Genomic DNA, 6,362 nt, shown 5'->3' with positions numbered 1-6,362 from the left:
GTGATCTCGGCTCACTGCAACCTCCACTTCCCGGGTTCAAGTGATTCTCCTGCCTCAGCCTCCCTAGTAGCTGGGATTATAGGCGCAAACCACTGCATCTGGCTAATTTTTGTATTTTTAGTAGAGATGGGGTTTCACCATGTTGGCCAGGCTGGTCTTGAACTCCTGACCTCAGGTGATCCCCCTGCCTTGGCCTCCCAAAGTGCTGGGATTACAGGCATGAGCCACTGCCCCCAGCCAAGTATATTACATTTCTGTTTTTTTAAGAGAGAGAAAAGGCCTTGAACCCACAAAATAAAACCATAGTTTTTCATTCATACATATGAATATTGTATTTTGTATATATATACAAAATGGTTCTGGAATGGTTCTGGAAGGAAACACTTCAAACTGGTAATAGTAACTACCCTTGGGAGAAGACTGAGATTGGGTAATGAGTTAAGAGGACCTTTTATTTTATCTGTATTACTTGAATCTTTCACAGTGAAGAAAGTATTGATATATGTAATTTAAAATTTGTTTTCTGGCTAGGCATGGTGGCTCATGCCTGTAATCCCAGCATTTTGGGAGACAGAGGCAGAAGGATCACTTTGAGGCCAGGAGTTCAAGACCACCCTGGGCAACATAACGAGACCCCCATCTCTACAAATTTTCTTTTCCTTTTTTTTTTTTTTTAAACCACCACAGCACTGAGTTTTATTAGGGATTTCATTAAGGTTAAATTTATAGGAATGAGGGAGTCTTAGTTAGAGGGCACAAAAGCCCACAAAGCCTCCTGGTATCCATAGTCAACCACTGGCTCAGGTTCTTTGGAGAGATCGCCACCTTGTTCCAGGTACAGATTATTGCAAGGACACTGTTTTGGTCCCACAGGCTGGTAGACAGGGTAAATCACCCCCACCCAGAACATGAACATCATGAAAGCCACAGAGCCGAAGAGCTGTATACACATGATATTCCAAGAAACAGGTGTGGGGGACATAGCTACATGGTTCCTGATATGCATGTCTAGGTGCCAGTGTATCCCCAGTTCAACCTCAGGCCAGGTGGTCTCAGTTATACCACAGATCCCTCTTCTGCTATAAGTGGTCAGGGAGCTTCAGGTAGTCCCCATACCCCATGCCGTCATTCGAATAAGGCTCATAGTCTTCCACACACATATTTATACTTCTTGGTGGCAGCGACCCGTTCTTCTGGGGTCTTAGGTTAGGGCCCCGGGAGCATGCCCTTGGTAATGTGGGAGGCTGTCTGTGCACCCAGTGGCATCACATTCTGGGATGCCCTTTGCGGCCACTGGACTCCCAGGACCCCAGCCCTGGCCACCACTATCTTCACCTACTACAAAATTTTTTCAAATAGCTGGCCATGGTGGCTCATGCCTGTTGTCCTAGCTACTCAGGAGGCTGAAATGGGAGGACCACTTGAGCCCAGGAGTTAGAGGTTGCAGTGAGCTATGGATTGCACCACTGCACCCCAGCCTGGGTGACAGAGCAAGACCTGGTCTCTAAAAATTAAAAAAAAAAAATTGTTTTCTACTATTCTATCTTAATTAAAACGCATGTGTAAAATGAGGTGAATTAACCCAGGTGAACATATTTTATTAAACTGCTTGTCAAGGAAGAGGGGTATGTATATAAATCCTAAATTTGGGGAGAAACAATCCCATTTTCAAATCTTATCCCACTTATCTATAAATAATTGTCATGTGTCATATTTCTGGATAGAATGTATTTGCCACTGAAAACACATGGCCATTGGACCAAGAGTTTCTGGTTTAGAGCCATCCAACAACCCTGTTTTCTTTGAAAAGTAAGTACCTGCAAGGTACTTTTCTCTGAAAAGCAAGGACTTGTTAAAGTCCTGTCTTTGGTCCTTTCGCCATAAATATTGTTGGGGCTCAGAGAACAATACCCCAAAATGAAGGCCTCAGAAGGGAAAGTTTTTCTTTGCCCTTCTCCTGCCACCCTGCTCTGAGTCCCATTCTTCCCTGAGGCTAGCCATAAAAACTAGAATCCCTTTTCTTCCAGGCAGATCATAGAAACCAGAACTCCTTTTCCCTAAAGCCAGTGATAAAACCTCAAAATATTACTGTAATTTTCCCTCTGCCTTTCTGTGTAAAAATTGGCCATAAACAAATGATCTGATCTACCTTATTTGACTGTAAGTCGTGATTCCCATTCTAAAGAGGGACCGGCATGCCCCATACCCAGAAGGAAGGAATGAAGCTCAGAGAAGCCAAGAAGAATCTAGACAGACAGGCCTTGCTGGGTTTCCCTACTCAGCTTAGTAGCATTTTATTGGGGGAGCGAACCACTATGGTGGCATGGGGTAAAAGAATTTACCAAGACAGTTGTAGGTAAAGAAAGGCAGATTTATTAGAGAAAGTAGGAAAATACGTTGCGAGAACGTTGCAACAGGCAGGCCAGCAGAAGAGAAGTTGACTGCAAAGAAACAAAGGCTTGCTGGGGACTTTATAGAATAATGTTTATGCTGTCTGTTGAAGAGGGATTTGTGCAGTAGCGATAACACCAAGGTTGCAGTGAGCTAACTTGGAGGGGTCTGGTGATAGTTGGGCGGAGGAAGATTATCAGTTATTTGTGCAGGAGGGCTGTGTCCTGGACCATGAAGAAAGGCAGACTGGTAGCTTATCTGCGTCTTCTTTTTGCTTTCCCCTGCTCCCACCAGCCTGACTCCCTTTGTCTAATTAGGACTCCACGTACCCTTTTTGTCCAATCATATTTCTTTTTTTTTTAATTTTTAAATTTTTTATTTTTTATTTTTTTTGAGATGGTGTCTTGCTCTGTCTCCCAAGCTGGAATGCAGTGGAGCCAATCTAAAATGATAAGAAATAAGTAATCTGGGGCCGGGTGCGGTGGTTCACGTCTGTAATCCCAGCACTTTGGGAGGCCGAGGCGGGCGGATCACAAAGTCAGGAGATCCAAACCATCCTGGCTAACATGGTGAAACCCCGTCTCTACTAAAAAAATACAAAAAAATTAGCCGGGCTTGGTGGCGGGTGCCTGTAGTCCCAGCTACTTGGGAGGCTGAGGCAGGAGAATGGCGTGAACCCGGGAGGCAGAGCTTGCAGTGAACTGAGATTGCACCACTGCACTCCAGCCTGGGCAACAGAGCGAGACTCCATCTCAAAAAAAAAAAAAATCTAAACTTTCCACCTTGGGTTATGAAGCCTTCATCACATGACCCTAACATACCATTAACTTTCTTATAGTCCCCTTCATGCAGCTGTGCACTCTTCCAGTCTCTCCTCAAGCTGGAAGGCACTAGAGCCAAGTGGTCAGTGAAGGCATGGGCTTTGGCCTTGGACTGACTTAGCTCTCCCACTAACCAGGCATGTTTCTTCTCTTGGATCTCCATTTCCTCATCTGAAATAATAATTGTTAATACAGGGATACCTGGGAGATATTGCAGATTTGCTTCCAGACCACTGCAATAAAGCACATGTCGCAATAAAGTGAGTCACATGAATGTTTGGTTTCCCAGTGCATATAAAAGGTGTATAATATACTGTAGTCTATTAAGTTGCCATAGCATTATGTTTTAAAAAAGTACATACCTTAATGAAAAAACACACCTCTGCTAAATAATGCTAATGATTATCTGAGACTTCAGTGGGTCGTAATCTTTTTGCTGATAGTTTTGCCTCCATTTGAAGGCCACAGACTCACTAGGGTGGTGGTTGCAGAAGGTTGGTGTGGCTGTGGCAATTTTTTTTTTCTTTCTTTCTTTTTTTTTTTGGGAACATACTCTCGCTCTTGTTGCTCAGGCTGAAGTGCAGTGGCGTGATCTCGGCTCACTGCAACCTCCACCTCCCGGGTACAGGGAATTCTCCTGCCTCAGCCTCCCAAGTAGCTGGGATTACAGGCGCCCACCACTATGCCCGGGTAATTTTTTTGTATTTTTAGTAGAGACGGGGGTTTCACCATGTTGACCAGGCTGGTCTCAAACTCCTGACCTCCGGTCATCCACCAGCCTCGGCTTCCCAAAATGCTAGGATTACAGGCATGAGCCACTGCTGTGGCAAATTTTTTTTTTTTTTTTGAGATGGAGTTTCACTCTTGTTGCCCAGGCTGCAGTGCAATGGCCCGATCTCAGCTCACTGAAACCTCCACCTCCCGGGTTCAAGTGATTCTCCTACCTCAGCCTCCCAAGTAGGTGGGATTACAGGCATGCGCCACCACGCCTGGCTAATTTTGTATTTTTAGTAGAGACAGAGTTTCTCCATGTTGGTCAGGCTGGTCTCGAACTCCTGACCTCAGATGATCCGCCCGCCTCGGCCTCCCAAAGTGCTGGGATTACAGGTGTGAGCCACCACACCCAGAGGCTGTGGCAATTTTTAAAACTAAGACTATGGGCTGGGCACAGTGGCTCATGCCTGTAATCCTAGTATTTTGGGAGGCTGAGGTGGGAGGATTGCTTGAGGCTGAGTTCAAGACCAACCTGGCCAACCTAGCAAGATCCCATCTCTATCAATTTTCTTTAAATTAAAAAAAATGACTATGTGATATTGTGAAATATATATTTGGTCGTAATCTTGTTTTGTGACATACAACTCCTAAAAGATTTAGAATCTCCAACGTGTTGTCTTTTGTGTGCTAATGAGTTGATTAATGGCTGGCAGCCCCTAGGTAGCTTCAGCATGGGGGCTGGTCACCAGAAACACCAAGGCAGGATTAAAGAGTTGAAAGTCAGACACAGTGGCTCACGCCTGTAATCCCAGCACTTTGGGAGGCCAAGGCGGGCAGATCACTTGAGGTCAGGAGTTCGAGACTAGCCTGGCTAACATAGCAAGACTCCGTCTCTACTAAAAATATAAAAATTAGCCAGGCTTGGTGGCACCCACCTGTAATCCCAGCTACTCAGGAGGCTGAGGCAGGAGAATCACTTGAACCCAGGAGACGGAAGTTGCAGTGAACAACACTGCCCTCCAGCCTAGGCAACAGAGAGTAAGATTCCGTCTCAAAAAAAAAAAAAAATTGTTGGGACTTTCAGCCCCACTGTAAACCTACCAAACCCTGGGGAGGAGGGAAAGCGTTAAGGTTAAGCTGATCACCAATGGCCAATGATTTAATCAATCGTGCCTAGATGATGAGGCTTCCATAAAAACCCAGAAATGGGTTCAGAGATCTTCTGGATAGCTGAACACATGGAGGTTCCTGGAGAGTGACATGCCCGGGAGGACATGGAAGCTCTGTGTCTTTTCTCCCTATACATCTCCTTATCGGTATCACTTGTAATATCCTTTATAGTAAACCAGTAAGTGGAAGTAAGTGTTTCCCAAGTTCTGTGAGTCACTCCAGCAAATCAAACCCAACAAGGAGGTCATTGGAACCCCAACGTGAAGCCAGTTAGTCAGAAGTTCCGAAAACCTAGACTTAAGACTGGTGGGAAGAGACTGGTCTTGTGGGACCTACTCCTCAACCTGTGGGATCTGATGTTATTTCCAGGTAGACTGTGTCAGAATTGAATTGGAGGACACCCAGCTGGTGTCTGCTGCAGAACTGTTTGCTTGCCTGGTATGTGGGGAGAAACCTCCCACATTTGGTCACAGAAGTATTCTGTGTTGATTGTTGCGTTGAGGGAGAGAATTGCACCAGGGATAGACTTCTCCTTACTAACTATGAAAGTCCTAGATGACTGGGACTTTCACAGCTAGTGAGGAGAAGTCTATGCCTGGTGCAGTTCTCCCAATAAAAGGCTGTTTTGGCTGGGCATGGTGGCTCACACCTGTAATCCCAGCACTTCGGGAGGCCGAGGCGGGTGGATCACCTGAGGTCAGGAGTTCGAGACCAGTCTGACCAACTTGGCTAAACCCTGTCTCTACTAAAAATACAAAAATTAGCGGGGTGTGGTGGCGCATGCCTGTAATCCCAGCTACTTGGGGGGCTAAGGCAGGAGAATCACTTGGAGGCAGAGGTTGCCGTGAGCTGAGATCGCACCATTGCACTCTAGCCTGGGCGACAATAGCAAAACTCTGTCTCAAAAAAAAAAAAAAAAAAAAAAAAGCTGTTTGTCTGTTGTTTAGTGGTTTAGTGTAGCCACCTTCATCAGTTATCTCAGCTAGGTCTTCTGGATAACTTGCTGCAGCTTCTACATCAGCGTTTGCTGCTTCACCTTGAACTTTTTTTTTTTAAGACAGGGTCTCACTATGTTGCCCAGGCTGGTTTCGAACCTCTGGGCTCAAGTGATCCTTCTTCCTCAGCCTCCAGAGTAGCTGTGACTACAGGCATGCACCATCACACCTGGCAAACTTGCACTTTAACATTATGGAGATGGCTTCTTTCCTTAAATTTAATAAGCCAAATATGCTAGCTTTAAACTTTTCTACTGCAGCTTCCTAACTT

At 45.4% G+C, this 6,362-nt stretch overlaps 1 pseudogene; it reads right to left on the bottom strand.

Moving 5' to 3' along the window:
* Positions 1-309: 309 nt before the first annotated feature.
* LOC117975851 (NADH dehydrogenase [ubiquinone] 1 beta subcomplex subunit 8, mitochondrial-like) lies at positions 310-4,565 on the bottom strand (annotated as a pseudogene).
* Between the last annotated feature and the right edge of the window lie 1,797 nt (positions 4,566-6,362).

Source organism: Pan paniscus, chromosome 15 (genome assembly GCF_029289425.2).
Source record: "Pan paniscus chromosome 15, NHGRI_mPanPan1-v2.0_pri, whole genome shotgun sequence".
In the NCBI taxonomy this organism is placed as follows: domain Eukaryota; kingdom Metazoa; phylum Chordata; class Mammalia; order Primates; family Hominidae; genus Pan; species Pan paniscus.
The sequence above is the reverse complement of the archived record's forward strand: the minus strand, read 5'-3'. Positions and strand labels throughout refer to the sequence as shown.